The 14,339-nt window shown below is 42.2% G+C and overlaps 1 protein-coding gene across 6 annotated transcripts in view; it reads right to left on the bottom strand.

The window, feature by feature from the left end:
• The window catches only part of LOC126281500 (multidrug resistance protein homolog 49-like), a 353,880-nt gene that overhangs the window by 228,783 nt on the left and 110,758 nt on the right, over positions 1–14,339 (bottom strand). Inside the window, exon 1 of one of the 6 annotated variants that reach the window (XM_049980510.1) lies at positions 12,604–12,706. The exons of 3 other annotated variants lie outside the window; for them this stretch is intronic. The gene's annotated coding sequence lies outside the window, so the exon portion shown is untranslated. Of the gene's footprint in view, positions 1–1,326; positions 1,394–12,603; positions 12,707–14,339 lie in introns of those variants that run through there. 2 more of the 6 variants (XM_049980513.1, XM_049980512.1) reach the window with 2 other exon arrangements.

The following is a 14,339-nucleotide window of genomic DNA, read 5'->3' as shown; positions in this document are numbered from 1 at the left end:
GAACAAAATAATATTCTGTTTAATAGGTCCTATATTACTAATAGGTAAGATATAATAGTAATATTAAGCAGGTGAGCGAATCAGCTACGATTATAGAAAGCAAAACTTTTTTGGATATAACAAAAGAAGTTATAGAAAGTGAAGTAAAGGAAAATGGGACATGCGAGTAAGAAGGATAATTTACCCTGAGCGGGATTATGAATAGTATCCAGGCCACGTTGTAAATTGCCCTCTTACTCAAATGCCCCATTTTCTTTTTTTTCAGTTATTATAATTTCTCTCGTTGTGTCGAAAAAAATTGTGCTATGTATTATCACAGCTGCTTCACACACTTGTTTGGTATCACTATTGTATCTTAGGATCTCTTAAAGACAAGATTGTTTTGTTCAGCCACATCTTTGGAATACGTCAGCAATGTTTATTGCCCTTTTATTTTTTTCCATGTGCAACTGCTGTAACTGTTGTAATTCATTAGTCGTGTCACATACTTTATATTAGTTAAATGTTCTTACATCGCATTTACACTGAAATAATACCTCTTGTTTCATTACAAATTGTAACATAAACATTTTTCATCTCTGGAAATGGAGACACTGTGTGGATGCACTAGCTTAAAATCTTTGATCAGCAAAATTTCACTGCACCACATAGGCCCTACCTATCTTTGTACCTAATGATGGCACAACAGACGACAACAGATTTGTGTAGCAAATAACTGATATTGTAGAACACTATACCAATGTTTTGTGTGTTTCACTTACACAGTATAAAATATTCTAGCAAGAACCGATGGAACAGTCAATCAATGCAATTAAAAATTGTTTCCAACCACGCGGACTTGCGAATACCGTACGGGAGGAAAGGTGAACCAACATTTTAGCACAAATCCATACATCAATTTTTATAATTATATATTATAATTATAACTTTTGACTAATAAGACAAAGAAGTAAATGTCTGAAATTTCACTAAGATAAACTGTAATTATTAATACAGAAGATAATAAAAAGATCACAGGCGGGTCTCTGAGGCCCGGTGGCAGTTAAAGGGTACCTTACTGAAAGTTAAAACTTATATTGTGCTCTGTTCTTTAATTTGTGAGCTTTCGTCGTACTCGAAAGAAATTCAGAATGGACGATCGCTTTCAGTTCGCAGCTGAACGACTACGAATATTTTTTAAGTATAACGACCCGTAGAGAGACGTCATAAAACTGAACTAGAGCAACAAATTCAAATTTCGGTTACTTGAAAAAAAGTATGTCATCCAGTTTCAAAAACTATTGTATTGCATGCCGAGCAAATGTTTAAAAAAGTGTTTACTATTACCTCTAATGACACCAAGCGTAGAATGTCACGAGAGAAGAAAACAATTGACAGTGACACCAGCTCACGAACACTGGCTCACACGTAACGGCTGGAGCGCACCTGCCACAAAGTCTTCAATGCCAGGGCGTATCTGGTAACCTGAAGTAGATAAGTTGTAAGTGAGACGTTTCCACAAAACCTATCGACAGTTGCACCATGAGCGCAGTACTTACCCTACTAGTTTCGTTAAGTCAGAGCGCTTGTGCTGCCAGAGGTGTCAGGTCTCTGTACTAAGTATCGCACCCTCTACTCCCTCAAATCACCTACAGATTTAATCATGTATTCCTACCATTCCACGGTATATGCACATTAAGTAAGATTTTGCTCTTAGCTATCTTTTCTGGTGTTGTAGTTTTGACGGTCAGCAGCGTATAATCTTTACTTCGCGCTTGGTAGCGAGAATCTACAAGACCTCAAACGCTCAATATTTATTGCGCAATAATATTGTCTCAATACACTGCCCTAAGTCCAAAGCTAAGAACTACACAATATTATTGCGCAATATTTATTCGTGGGACGTGCCAGTTAAAACTCGGGCCTTCGTAGCAAACATGTCGATGCTCGATGATGTGGAATTGCTTTCTATTCCGATTGTAGGTGATATGTACTGCAAAAAGAAAAATAAGAGAATAAGTATAAGCGGGGATGGGCTAAAAAGCGGCTTGGAAGGCGTTCTACATATCGTCACACTAACATTCTAAAGAGACAGCAGAGGCGGGTGACCAAGGAAATATCTGAATGATGAACTAGGACTCTTTCAACGAATTCGTGAACCTCATTACACTTTATGTGTAGAAAAAAGATACTGCCCACATACACTTCGGATTTCAGTTTCTACAATGCTGGAAACGATCTATTTGCTTGATGCATAAGTTCGTAGCGTTTTTCCGTAAGTTTAATAAACACAAGTACACGTAACAAAGACTTTAGTCATCAACAGTGGAATAGTACAAGGTCCGTTATAATAAGAGTATCCGTTTCTTTAATAATTATTTTTTTAACGAACACCCGATGGATTCGAACCTAGCGCGCTTGCATGAGTCGATCTTCAACCTTCGTGGGCACGTGTGAAGTTTTCCCCACCTGTCGATAGTGTAAGTTGCTGGCAAGCAGCGGTTGAGTAAGGTAGTGTTAGTCCTCGCATTGCAAGGCAATTGATGGAACGAATGGAGCAGCGCTGCTGCATCAGAATTTGCCACAAACCGGAGAATAGTCAAGTGGGAATCATTAGGTGAGGGAACTGCAACCGGTTTAATGGCCAAAAACATGCCGAAATGACCAGGTCATTACCAAAGTGAACGCCGTGGTAATGTGGGATCGTCGTGTGAGAAATAGAGGAATTGTGGAATAGGTGGTCATCAACAGTTTTTCGGCATGTTTGTTGTGACCGAAGATTTGGCAATGTAGAGAGTGTAGACGCACTTCGTGCCGAAGGTGCTGTCGGCGGAGCAAAAGCAACTCCGTGTTGAAGCCTCGCAGGACATGCTGAGCTCTACAGGGACCCCGACTTCGTGATCATCATAATCACTGGTGACGAGTCCTGGGTGTTCGGGTACGACCTGGAAACCAAATCCCAGTCGTCACAGTGCAACCATTCCTCGTCACCAAGACCAAAAAAGACCCGCCAAGTGCGCAGCATACGCCGAAGTGATCCTCACTGCTCCCTTTGACTTCCATGGCGTGGTATGCCACGATTATGCACCACAGAGTCAATCGCCAAAGGGTACTACAGGGATGTCCTCTGTCGCCTGCGTGATGCTGTGCGGGACAAGAGACCGGACTTTCGCTCAACAGGAAATTGGCGCCTCCATCAAGACAAGGTCCCAGCACATTCCTCGCACTTGATACAGACTTTTTTTTTTGGCGAAAAACCAGATTCTTATGCATCAGCAGGCTCCTTACTTTCCTGATATGGCCCACTGCCCTGTTCCTCAAACTCAAGAGACCATTGGAAAGGACGCTGTTTCAGATAAGCCAAGACATTATGGCAGCAACGACAGCGGAGCTAAACCACATTCTTAAAAAATGCTTTTTCGACGTGCTTCCAACAGTGGCATCACCACCGGGAGAAGTGTGTGGAGCCCCAATAGAACTACACTACTGGCCATTAAAATTGCTACACCAAGAAGAAATGCAGATGATAAACGGGTATTCATTGGACAAATATATCATACTAGAACTGACATGTTATTACATTTTCACTCAATTTGAGTGCATAGATACTGAGAAATCAGTATCCAGAACAACCACCTCTGGCCGCCTGTGGCCGAAATAACGGCCTTGATACGTCTGGGCATTGAGTCAAACAGAGCTTGGATGGCGTGTACAGGTACAGCTGCCAATGCAGCTTCAACACGATACCACAGATCATCAAGAGCAGTGACTGGCGTATTGTGACAAGGCAGTTGCTCAGTCACTCGGTCACCGCAATCGCGATATGCTACAATCCGACCTTTATCAAAGTCGGATACGTGATGGTACGCATTTCTCCTCCTTAGACGAGGCATCACAACAACGTTTCCCCAGGCAACGCCGGTCAACTGCTGTGTGTGTATGAGGAATCGGTTGGAAACTTCCCACATGTCAGCGCGTTGTAGGTGTCGCCACCGACGCCAACCTTGTGTGAATGCTCTGAAAAGCTAATCATTTGCATATCACAGCATCTTCTTCCTGTCGGTTAAGTTTCGCGTCTGTAGCACGTCATCTTCGTGGTGCAGCAATTTTAATGGCCAGTAGTGTACTTGGACGGTGATTAGGCATCCAAAGCTTTTTTTGTTCCTTGGCAAAGGTCGGATGGTTTTCTAAGAGACCTCGTATATACTCCTTTACTACACTGCTGGAAATGGAAAAAAGAACACATTGACACCGGTGTGTCAGACCCACCATACACAGTACATCGATGTTGTCGCCAGTGGTCGGCGGAAGGTGCACGTGCCCGTCGAACTGGGACCGGACCGCAGCGACGCACGGATGCACGCCTAGACCGTAGGATCCTACGCAGTGCCGTAGGGGACCGCACCGCCACTTCCCAGCAAATTAGGGACACTGTTGCTCCTGGGGTATCGGCGAGGACCATTCGCAACCGTCTCCATGAAGCTGGGCTACGGTCCCGCACACCGTTAGGCCGTCTTCCGCTCACGCCCCAACATCGTGCAGCCCGCCTCCAGTGGTGTCGCGACAGGCGTGAATGGAGGGACGAATGGAGACGTGTCGTCTTCAGCGATGAGAGTCGCTTCTGCCTTGGTGCCAATGATGGTCGTATGCGTGTTTGGCGCCGTGCAGGTGAGCGCCACAATCAGGACTGCATACGACCGAGGCACACAGGGCCATCACCCGGCATCATGGTGTGGGGAGCGATCTCCTACACTGGCCGTACACCTCTGGTGATCGTCGAGGGGACACTGAATAGTGCACGGTACATCCAAACCGTCATCGAACCCATCGTTCTACCATTCCTAGACCGGCAAGGGAACTTGCTGTTCCAACAGGACAATGCACGTCCGCACTTATCCCGTGCCACCCAACGTGCTCTAGAAGGTGTAAGTCAACTACCTTGGCCAGCAAGATCTCCGGATCTGTCCCCCATTGAGCATGTTTGGGACTGGATGAAGCGTCGTCTCACGCGGTCTGCACGTCCCTCACGAACGCTGGTCCAACTGAGGCGCCAGGTGGAAATGGCATGGCAAGCCGTTCCACAGGACTACATCCAGCATCTCTACGATCGTCTCCATGGGAGAATAGCAGCCTGCATTGCTGCGAAAGGTGGATATACCCTGTACCAGTGCCGACATTGTGCGTGCTCTGTTGCCTGTGTCTATGTGCCTGTGGTTCTGTCAGTGTGATCATGTGATGTATCTGACCCCAGGAATGTGTCAATAAAGTTTCCCCTTCCAGGGACAATGAATTCACGGTGTTCTTATTTCAATTTCCAGGAGTGTATTTACAAGAGTCTGCCAACGCTCTGGTAACTTTTCAATTTCGCTACTGTAGAAATCCCGTGGTTTTAAGGCGAGGAACTCGTCGAGCCACGTTCGGAGTGCATTTTCACCCGGAAAGGAAGATCCTTGAAGGTTGTTAGATAGAAAGTGGAAAAGGTGAAAATTTGAGGGCGCAAGATTAGGTGAATAAGGTGAGTGCGGAATGACTTCCAAACCCAATTCCTGTATAGTGATTTTTGCCGGTCTAGCAGAATGGGGGTGGGAGTGCAGTAACGTCATCTTACGCAGTCTTCCTGTTCGTTTTTCCTGGATTGCACTTGCAAGACGTCTTAGTTGTTGACAGTAAATGTATGTCAGCAGTGGTGGCTTCACCTCAGAGAAGCGATTCGAAATGCATCTCACCATCGCTGTTCCAGTAGATGCATAATATTATCTTTTGTGGATGCGCTGATCGCCTACGGGGAGTTGCTACTTTATTTGGGCTCGACCATTCCCTTCTTTTCCTTACATTAGCACAAAGACACCATTTCTAGTCACCAGTGAAGATACAAGACAGCAATTGTCGGTGCTGTTCATGAGCCATTTGATGACGAGCAAGCAGAGATGCACGTATGGACACCTGCCGATTTTTGGTGATTTTTGCTTAGAGCATGCGGTTCGTATATACTCATCATAACAAAGCTACTTATATGCGAGCACAGCTACAGGTAACAGCTAGTATATTCTAATAACAAAACTGTGAAACTGTGTGTCTCTCTCTTTGTTAGTTAGAACATGCTCATCTCCAAAATTACTAGATGAATAACTATGGGTTTTTCACATGTAACTTGAGCGCAGTTTGGGGCAACATATAGACTTTATTTTATCAAATCTGGAACACAAAAAAGATATCATAATTTAAAGTTTTATGTAAAATCGTCTGCTAAATGTAATCGATCATTACAACGTAGTATACTAAAGAACCAATATATAGTGCTGTTAGTTTAATAGTACACAAAAGAAGCAATGATGGCGCTGTTTGTTTTTCTAACTGAGTGACAGATGGATTTCGGAATTTTACGCTACTGACAGAATGAAGCGCCATAATCTTATCTTTACAAATGAAAACTAAGAGGGACTTTACTTAGCTACGATGTGCAGATTTACTGATATCGCTTTGTGTATTAAAAACTATAAATCACTATTTATAGCATAAAGCTAGGTTCTGACTCTGTGACAAGAAGATGGAACACGCTTTGATGTTCCATCTTCTTGTCACAGAACCACCACCAAGAATAATGCTAGAAATTGAGATGTAACATCCAGAAAACCATCTTCAGATGGTTACGAAATCGTTCGAAAATTGGTTCATGAAATAATAGATAAGTATTAAAAAGTTGCGTCCTTATACGTACCAGAACACTCCAAGTGCTGAACCCTCAAACTAATTCATCTATAGTCATTTTTGCAGGGGCCAAAAGCTTAACGTACTCTATAGTCGACAGGCAACCCCACGCCACCTTTGATCTTTAGTCCAGCAGAGATAGGTGAACGATTCGATACATCGTAGCTATATCGATATCAGTAGACTTACAATGAGATGAACGACTTTCGGTAAGCCTCCTACAAAGACCTTGTAAAAATGAACTCCTATGAGGACGAGTTTCTCTCATTTTATGGCTATGGTCATTTCGGGAGAAGTGCGTGGGAAGGAGCTATGCTTTGTTTCAGCGTTCGACAGCAACACCGATTTTATTTTATTTTATTTACTTATCTTTCATACTTGCTACTAGTTTCGAGACCATATTAGAGCAAACATTTCTGCCATCAACCACCATCCGCCATAGCCATCAGTGCTGATGCCGCATCTTAGCCTGGCAGCCTGATTGGGATTCAAGCCACGCTCTATGTTGCTAGACAGTGGGCTGGTAAACAAATTGTTGACATACTTAATGTACGCTCACACACACACACACACACACAAATCCACACATGTAACTTATATAAGTGCAGATATTTCTGTTGGTGACTGAGAAAAATGTACTGAACAACAAAACGTCTGTATTTACGCCATTTGCAGCCTAATAATTATTGCTGTTACAAATCGTATGTTTTTGGGTTGGGTAGTACCTCCACGTATGTGTACCTATAACAAGTCATTAATACTTATTTTCCCAGGGCAGCAAGTGAGGTGTTGAACTGTGGATATGTGGATGAAAAATGGTCAATCTATAGTGACAGGGGTAGTCGACTTAGTGATGCAGTTACGACCGTGCAGAAAACATCAGTTAGTAAATTACGAGACGTATTTATAGGAAAACTGTTCGACGCAGAGAGGAAGAAAAAAAAACAGCGTACTGATGTGTATACATATTAAGGTATCACATACAAAAATATCTTTACATCGTTAAATCCAGTATTTACTGCTTTTTGGCTGCCAGGAAATGAAAGACACAATGAATTGGAACTCTAAACTCAGGAACAGAACAGCAAGAGATTCCACGAGATGAATTTTCTTATAGACGACAGTCAGAATACGCATCACATGAAGGGATATACGTATGAAATTTGCATGAAATGGACAGTTGCTGCATCATGTGGGGACGTACGTTGAATGGGTTGTGTACTTTACTAATAAGATAAGAACTAGACAGTGATATGTGTTAACAGTGACATTGATGAAGGGCTACAGATAAGTGACGAAAGTCATTATCTGCCAGTGCTGCATGATTTATTATGGTGCCTAACCGATATCAATAGGCATCATACAGTATGCGTGATTAGGTCACAGACTTTACACCACAGTGAATCCCCATCCACTATGAGTGTGTTTTAGAGTTGATACGGACTATTTAACAGACGAGATCGTAGAAATAAGAAAGATTTTCGGCATGAAATACGATAGAAATTTAAGAAACGTTAGAATAATATTCGAATTTGCGAATATGGCTAAACGACGGCTGCACTATGCAGTGGTGACAATGAAAACTTGTGCCGGCTCGGGACTCGAACCAATACCTTCCGCTTGTGTGTTCCTCTAACGTACTTCGCAATGTGCTTTAGACATGTAAGCATGCATGAAGGAACATGTACTGCAACGATCGACAGCCGTATGAAATGCGAGAATCATATTTGCATTTGCTCGAGTCTGGCGGAAGATGAGTAAATACTAAATTGTATGGCTTTCCAACTTGATATTCGCAAATATCTAACATGTATAAAGATAGGTAAGTAAAAGAAAATCTAAAAATGCCGCGGGATAACTATTACAAATTAAGTTGGAGTTTGAAGCAAGCGGTACTAGGAACACGATAGAATACGATAAAATGAACAAAATTATTCTTATATGTCTTCAGTGTGATGTGAGAAGATACAGTGAGTATTTGCTAGAAGAAACAATGAAGAACAAAACAGACACTTCTGTTGTGCAGACCACGTTTCGTCAGATAGAGATGAAAATTGTATAGCTTTCCAACTTTGCACTACTCAAGAGATTACTCAGGAACAACAATTAAAATAATTACATGTCAGAAGATCTGTATAAAGCGATGTTCATCGTATTAATAAAAGGAACGACACCTAGAGATGAAGGTATTTCAGCAGTAATAATTAAAGTTGTAGTTGAAGAACTGCAAAATCATCTAAAGAATGTCTGCGGAGGAAGATAACTACGCAGAATTAGAACAGCGTTTTATTGTTCTATTTCTACATCTATATCTACATGGATACTCTGCGAATCACATTTAAGTGCCTGGCAGACGGTTCATCGAACTACCTTCACAATTCTCTATTATTCCAATCTCATATAATGCGCGGGAAGAACGAACACGTATATCTTTCCGTACGAGCTCTGATTTCCCTTATTTTATCGTGGTCATCGTTTCTCCCTGTGTAGGTCGGTGTCAACAAAATATTTTCGCATTCGGAGGAGAAAGTTGATGATTGGAAGTTCGTAAGAAGATTCCGTCGCAACGATAAACACCTTTCTTTTAATGATGTCCAGCCCAAATCCTGTATCATTTCAATGACACTCTCTCCCATATTTCGCGATAATACAAAACGTGCTGCCCTTCTTTGAACTTTTTCGATGTACTCCGTCAGTCCTATCTGGTAAGGATCCCATACCGTGCAGCAGTATTCTAAAAGAGGACGGACATGCGTAGTGTAGACAGTCTCCTTAGTAGATCTGTTACATTTTCTACGCGCCCTGGCAATAAAACGCAGTCTTTGGTTAGCCTTCCCCACAACATTTCCTATGTGTTCCTCCCAATTTAAGCTGGTCGTAATCGTAATTCCTAGGTATTTAGTTAAATTTACGGCCTTTAGATTAGACTGGTTTATCGTGTCACCGAAGTTTAACGAAATCCTTTTAGCACTCATATGGATGACCTCACACTTTTCGTTATTTAGGGTCAACTGCCAATTTTAGAACCATTCAGATATATTTTCTAAATCGTTTTGCAATTTGTTTTGATCTTCTGATAACTTCATTAGTCAATAAACGACAGCGTCATCTGCAAACAACCTAAGACGACTGCTCATATTGTCTCCCAAATCGTTTATACAGATGAGGAACAACAAAGGGCCTATAATACTACCTTGGGGAACGCCAGAAATCACATCTGTTTTACTCGGTGACTTTCCGTCAATTACTACGAACTGTGACCTCTCTGACAGAACATCACAAATCCAGTCACGTAGCAGACTATATTCCATAAGCACGCAATTTCACTACAAGCCGCTTCTTTGGTACTATGTCAAAAGCCTTCCGGAAATCCAGAAATTCGGAATCGATCTGAAATCCCTTGTCAGTAGCATTCAACACTCCATGCGAATAAAGAGCTAGTTGTGTTTCACAATAACGATGTTTTCTAAACCCATGATGACTGTGTGTCAATAGACCGTTTTATTCGAGGTAATTCATAATGATCGAACACAATATATGTTCCAAAATCCTGCTGCATTTCGACGTTAACGACATGGGCCTGTAATTAAGTGGTTTATTCCTATTATCTTCCTTGAATATTGGTGTGACCTGTGCAACTATCCAGTCTTTGGGTACGGATCTTTCGTCGAGTGAACGGTTGTATGTGATTGTTAAGTATGGAACTAATGCATCGGCATACTCTGAAAGGAACCTGACTGGTACACAGTCTGGATCAGAAGACTTGCTTTTATTATGTGATTTAAGTTGCTTCACTACTCTGAGGATATTTACTTCTGCGTTACTAACGTTGGCAGCTGTTCTTGATTCGAATTCTGGAATATTTACTTCGTCTTACTTTGTGAAGGCATTTCGGAAGGCTTGTTTAGTAGCTCTGCTTTGGCAGTACTGTCTTCGATAGTATCTCCATTGCTATCGCGCAGAGAAGGCATTGACTGTTTCTTACCGCTGACATACTTCACATACGACCAGAATCTCTTTGGATTTGCTGCCAGGTTTTGAGACAAAGTTTCGATGTGGAAACTGTTATAGGCATCTCGCATTGAAGTCCGCGCTAAATTTCGAGCTTCTGTAAAAGATCGCCAATCTTTGGGATTTTTGCGTCTGTTTAAATTTGGCTCGTTTGTTTCGTTGTTTGTGCAACAGTGTTCTGACCCGTTTTTCCACAGGAAAAGATACAGTTAATTGCGAAAACTACAGTTTTTGTTGCGGAATGACTGACTTATTACAAAATGTAACAATGACTATTAATTACCACTTTGTCTAGCATTCATCAGCTTTCAAAAAGCTTATAACTCAATTCCAATCAAGTATGTACTAATAGTTGTAGAGAAACGAGGCATCAATTCAATCTCATTTAGTGGATTGAAGAAAATACAAGGTTATGCCAAAGCATATCCAGTGTTTCAGAAAACTATAAGACATACAGAAAATGTTATATCAGTGGTAGAGCGTCTCTCCGAATTTTTAACTCTTATTAGAGGTGAAACTTCCTGGCAGATTATAACTGTGTGCCCGACCGAGACTCGAACTCGGGGCCTTTGCCTTTCGCGGGCAGGAGAGCTTCTGTAAAGTTTGGAAGGTAGGAGACGAGGTACTGGCAGAAGTGAAGCTGTGAGTACCGGGCGTGAGTCGTGCTTCGGTAGCTCAGATGGTAGAGCACTTGTCCGCGAAAGGCAAAGGTCCCGAGTTCCAGTCTCGGTCGGTCACACAGTTTTAATCTGCCAGGAAGTTTGATATCAGCGCACACTCCGCTGCAGAGTGAAAATCTCATTCTTATCAGAGGTGCTCAGTATAGACATAGTTTCTGACGCCACAGATATCAATTCTAGCTAAAGAGCACGTGCGTGCAATGCACTGAAGTTGCTGTTACCTGGAAAGGTGCAACAGCAGTTATGGAAATCTGTTCCTTGGCTTGTCTACCTACCCTACAAGTGCGAACTAATTCATGCAGCAATACAGAGCTGATGATTTGTCTACGTGTCCTGATAGACTGTGTGTATTACGAATCGGAACATAGACAGATGCTCTGTCCACTACATGTGTCATTTTTCTGTATGTCTTGCAGATTCGAGCAGTCGATATCTGAAACTCGCGATCTGACACCCACTAGGTACTTATGACTGCAACTTCCATCAGACTACATTGAGATTACGCAAAAAGCAGAACTGAAAGACGACTCAGACAAGAAGTTCTCGTAAAAGAAATGGTCAGAAGAATGAAAGTGCGCTAACATGACTATGGTAAATTGCATAGAGTTTCAAAATGATATTTTCGACATGTCTGCTACGGACAGTTTGCAGTGGATGTGTATTAGCAGTTTTGACTTATGACAGTGATATATGGACTTCTATTATGCATATAATTAAAAAAAAACTGAGGATTACTCAGCGAGAAATGGAAAGATGAATGTTGGCAATAACTGGAAGAGAGGGTAGACAAATTAGTGGATCAGTGACAGACTGAGCTTTGAGATATAATCATCGCCGCATGAAAATTAAATGGAGATGAAAGGATATGTGGCCATACGAGTGCACTGTAAGTGAACCAAGGAAGCTATTTGCTGGATTTGAAGAGATAAGAAGGAAACGACGACGTGCTGAAAGATGGGTAGGTAACTATATAAAACACGCTGGAGTAAAACGTGTGTATGCGTATATTTGAACGGATGGTGCATGAAAAAGTGTGAATGAAACCTTTATCGAGCAAAGATTATTATACTTTTTGTGCTGTTCTCTTAGTCGAATATATAAATACTTACTGCATTTTAGTAGGCAAATTTACTAACAAGTACATTTTGATCGTAGTACACAGATACGTGATTATTTAGAGCTAATAGAACAGATACAATTCGGTTTGATTGCTACAGTTACTCACGTGGCCCCTGGTACGATCAGTCAGTTTATTGTGAGGAGTAGAATATAAACGGCCAGACGTAGCACTGGTAGTGAGACGAAGCGAACATCACTGGAACGTTGCTGACACTGAAATGTGTCAGGGACCGGCAACTGATAAGGTTACAGCTCTTGTCATTAAGCGACAGTAACACAAGAGGTCTAAAGTTGCTTACCTTCGACTGATAAAGGGATGCATTTACCACGAGGGTAAATATGGAAAAATTATGTAAGGTTTTACGTGACAGCTGCGCTTCAGCGGAACACAAGTGACAGGCATTCGTTCTACTCCGAGTGCTGCGTTAGAGTGCCGCAGACATCAATATATAGGAAGATTTCTGATTGGGGGCCGGGGGGGGGGGGGGGGGGGTCTTCTGCAGAAGCATCTTCAATATTGTGCGCCCCGTTCTTCAACGCAGCAGAAATGCATAGAAGTCCTTCCAAGATATAGAGAAAAGCTGACCAGAAGGATCTGACAACATGATAGTACGAGGGGCGTTTGAAAAGTCCATGCAAAAATAAAAGCTACTTACGTGTTTGGGGTAAACCTTTTTTATTTTTCGACATAGTCTCCTTTTAGACTTACACACTTCGTCCAACGCTGTTCTCATTTGTTGATACCTTCCAAATAATAAGGAATTGTCCAAGTCTGCAAAATAGCTATTAGTTACTGCAATCAGCTCCTCATTCGAATAAAATCTTTGTCCCACCAGCCATTTCTTCAAATTGGGGAACAAATAACAGTCCGAGGGAGCCAAGTCTGGAGAATAGGGGGGATGTGAAACGAGTTGGAATCCTATTTCCATTTATTTTACGACCACAACTGCCGAGGTGTGTGCTGGTTCATTGTCGTGATGGAAAAGGACTTTTTTGCGGTCCAATCGCCGGCGTTTTTCTTGCAGCTCGATTTTCAGTCGGTCCAATAACGAGGAATAATATGCACCTATAATAGTTTTACCCTTTTCCAGATAGTCGATGAGGATTATCCTTTGCAAATCCAAAAGACAATGACCGTAACCTTTCGGGCCGAAGGAATGTTCAAAAAATGGTGCAAATGGCTCTGAGCACTATGCGTCTTAACTTCTGAGGTCATCAGTCGCCTAGAACTTAGAACTAATTAAACCTAACTAACCTAAGAACATCACACACATCCATGCCCGAGGCAGGATTCGAACCTGCGACCGTAGCGGTCGCTCGGTTCCAGACTGAAGCGCCTAGAATCGCACGGCCACACCAGCCGGTGAAGGAATGTTCTTCGCCATTTTTGGTGTAGAGTTTCCCGTGGTAACCAATTGTTTAGATTGTTGTTTGGTCTCAGGAGTATAGTAATGTATCCAAGTTTCATCCACACTGACTAAACGACGCTCAAAGTCCTGCGGATTCTTCCTGAACAGCTGCAAACCATCCTTGCAACACTTCACACGATTCTGTTTTTGGTCAAGCGTGAATAATCGCGGAACCCATCTTGCGGATAGCTTTCTCATATACAAATGTTTATGCAAAATATTATGTACCTGTTCATTCGAGATGCCCACAGCTCTACCAATCTCACGCACCTTAACTCTTTTCATCCATCACCATATCATGGATTTTATCAATGTTTTCTGAAGTCGTAACCTCCACAGGGCGTCTAGGACGTTCAACATCACTTGTGCCCATATGGCCACTCCGAAAATTTTGAAACCAATTACAAACTGTTCTAATCGAAGGTGGAGAGTC

This window comes from Schistocerca gregaria, chromosome 7, assembly GCF_023897955.1.
Source record: "Schistocerca gregaria isolate iqSchGreg1 chromosome 7, iqSchGreg1.2, whole genome shotgun sequence".
Lineage (NCBI taxonomy): Eukaryota > Metazoa > Arthropoda > Insecta > Orthoptera > Acrididae > Schistocerca > Schistocerca gregaria.
This window is presented reverse-complemented; position numbering and strand designations above follow the sequence as displayed.